Source organism: Chiloscyllium plagiosum, unplaced genomic scaffold, assembly GCF_004010195.1.
Source record: "Chiloscyllium plagiosum isolate BGI_BamShark_2017 unplaced genomic scaffold, ASM401019v2 scaf_33781, whole genome shotgun sequence".
Classification (NCBI taxonomy): Eukaryota; Metazoa; Chordata; class Chondrichthyes; order Orectolobiformes; family Hemiscylliidae; genus Chiloscyllium; species Chiloscyllium plagiosum.
Genome location: NW_025200822.1, coordinates 3,766 through 6,795, shown reverse-complemented (window position 1 = coordinate 6,795; position 3,030 = coordinate 3,766).

The window sequence follows — 3,030 nt, the reverse complement described above, 5'->3', positions numbered from 1 at the left end:
CTAGGAGGTTGAACAGTTCATCAACTTTACTAAGGCCTTCCACACTGTCCTAAACTTCACAGGGACCATCTCGGACACCTCCCTCCCTTTCCTAGACCTCTCCACCGCTATCTCCAGTGACCGACTAAACATTTACTACAAGCCCATTGACTCACACAGCTACCTGGGCTACACTCCTCCTACCTGACCTCCTGTAAAAATGCCATCACTTATTGTCATTTCCTCTGCCTACACTGCACCTGCTCCCAGGAGGACCAGTTCCACCATAAAACATCCCAGATAACCTCATTTTTCAAAGACTGCAATTTCCTCTCCCATGTGGTCGACGATGCCCTTGAACCCCATCCCTCCAATCGCAACAGGGAGCCCTCCTGGTCCTCATCTTCCACCGCACCAACCTTGCATTATTTCCCTCCCTACCCCTATCTGCATTCCGGAGACACCATTCCCTCCGCCACTCCCTCGACAGGTCCATGCCCCTACATCAGCCCACACCTCCCCCCTCACCTCCGACAAGGCCCCAAATGATCCTACCACATCCCAGAGAAATTTGTCTATACTTCCACAAATGTCATCCACTGTGTCTGTTCCACCTGATGTAGTCTCCTCTACATCAAGGAGACAGGACACTAACTTGAGGATCATTTCAGAGAACATCTCTGGGACACCCTTGCCAACCAACCCCACGGCCCCGTGGCTGACCACTTTAACTCCCTCTCCCACTCCACCAAGAACAGTCCGGTCATATTCTGATCATTTCCAATGAATAAATACAAAATAACCGAGCCTGAATTTGGGATGATATGAACAGGATTTATTTTGATCTAAGCACGAACAGATTATTTTGACATAACAGGTGGAGAGATTCACTTCCTGAAAAAGCAGCTCAAGTGGTATAAGCTGGCACCAAACCGAGTTTGGTCAATACTGAGGCAAAAATACAGCATACAGTCTTGAGTTAAATAACTAAAGAAACTATCTTAACACCGGAACAAGATAGAGTGTATTAAATATGAACAAAGGCACAAGCATTTTAGGATATAATAGAAAAGTAATTTATAGTATATTGAAATGCAAACAGAGATGTGAATTTGTGTCTCGACATTCTTCCTAGCTAAATTAATCATTTCAGAAATGCCTTTGTTAAATTTCATGAATCATTCGTTGGTCCATTCCACGAACCTTGCGAGGTCCTTGTTAAATTCTGAACCGTAGCCTTCCAGGTTCACAGTGGTTGCGAGTTTCATGTTACAGCAAATTGTGAAGTTGTGCACTGTATGCCAATGTCTTAGTTCAAAATTTAAAGCAATCACAGCTCCAAATGTTTACAAAATATCACTATGGATCTTCCTTGAATCCAAAAAACATTGTCCCTTTGATCAATGATTTCTAAAATTTACTAACATATCTGTTGTGATAGACGTTTTCAAATAACTTGAAGTGCAAATGGTTTACATCAGTCAGAATACAGTAACATTTCATGTGTTACCTCATACAAAAAGAAATCAAACAATATTCACGAGTTGCTCTCAGCAAGTCTATGATGGACTGTTTTATCAAATAAAATCATTTCCAATGTTGTGAGGGCTCGTCTCTCTTCTGTGCAATGTTCTGAATTTTGTGTCTGACTGCAGATGAAACTGGCTGATCTGGGTAAAAGTACAGTTTGTGCCTTTCACATTGATAATGTATATTGCTGACTTTAGTTGAATAAAGTGATGTTGCCCCAGGCATCGTCTGGCACCATTAATTAGACCATTAATTTCCACATCACTAGCCAGACTATCAGGTGGAGTGTCTTGATCTCATTGAAACGGATGCTTGGAATATTTCCGGTATGAATCATGTGAATTAGAGCCTCTGAACGAGACATAGAACATAGAACAATACAGCACAGAACAGGCCCTTCGGCCCACGATGTTGTGCCAAACATTTGTCCTAGCCTAAGCACCCATTCATGTACCTGTCCAATTGCCGCTTAAAGGTCACCAATGATTCTGACTCAGCCACTCCCACAGGCAGCGCATTCCATGCCCCCACCGCGCTCTGGGTAAAGAACCTACCCCTGACATCCCCTCTATACCTTCCACCCTTCACCTTAAATTTATATCCCCTTGTAACACTATGTTGTACCCGGGGAAAAAGTCTCTGAATGTCTACTCTATCTATTCCCCTGATCATCTTATAATCGTCTATCAAGTCACCCCTCTTCCTTCGCCTTTCCAATGAGAAAAAGCCTAGCACTCTCAACATATCCTCGAACTACCTATTCTCCATTCCAGGCAACATCCTGGAGACAAAGTAGGAAAGATGAATTTCGAGTAGTAGGAAGTTTTCACGACAGAGAGAGATCACTTCGCCCATCGCACCTGTATCACATGAAGACAGAGCCTTCCAGCCATCACCCAATTTATAGCATGTTGTCCATAACCCTGCAGGTGATAGCACTGTAAACATTCGGGAACATTGTTTGGGGTCTAACCCATTATCAACATAGATATGATCTCCAATGCTGTAAATCCTGGCTTGTGGGGAAAAAGTAGGGGCAGAATTGTATCAATATTCAAACAGTTGGTACAGCCCTGAGGAGCTCATAGGCCAATTTCTAAACGTTGTTCCTCAGGACATTTTGACTATTCTTGACTTAATATCATTGTGAACTGAAATGAAAAAAATCCAGGCATGTTCCCCAGAAATGCTGACAGCAACATACCTTTATTCAGCCAAGATCAGCAACATGAATTAAGAAAGTTTTTAAAAAACTTTATTTTAACTGATTATTGACAACACGGATTTCACAAAGTGCAAAGTACAGAGGGGAAGGGTGGAGGGGTGGGGGTGGTCGATGTTCACTATTCAGTGATGTCTGGTTGCGTTTGTGAGCAACAGATGAACTGCGAACCAGATTCAGGATGGTACTGCAGGTATTTCAGCAGATACTGTGTACACGGAATTCTCCCATAAATCAGCAATGACACGAACATTTATTTTTTATGGTGTTTGAAGCCAACTAAAATTGAACAATATGGT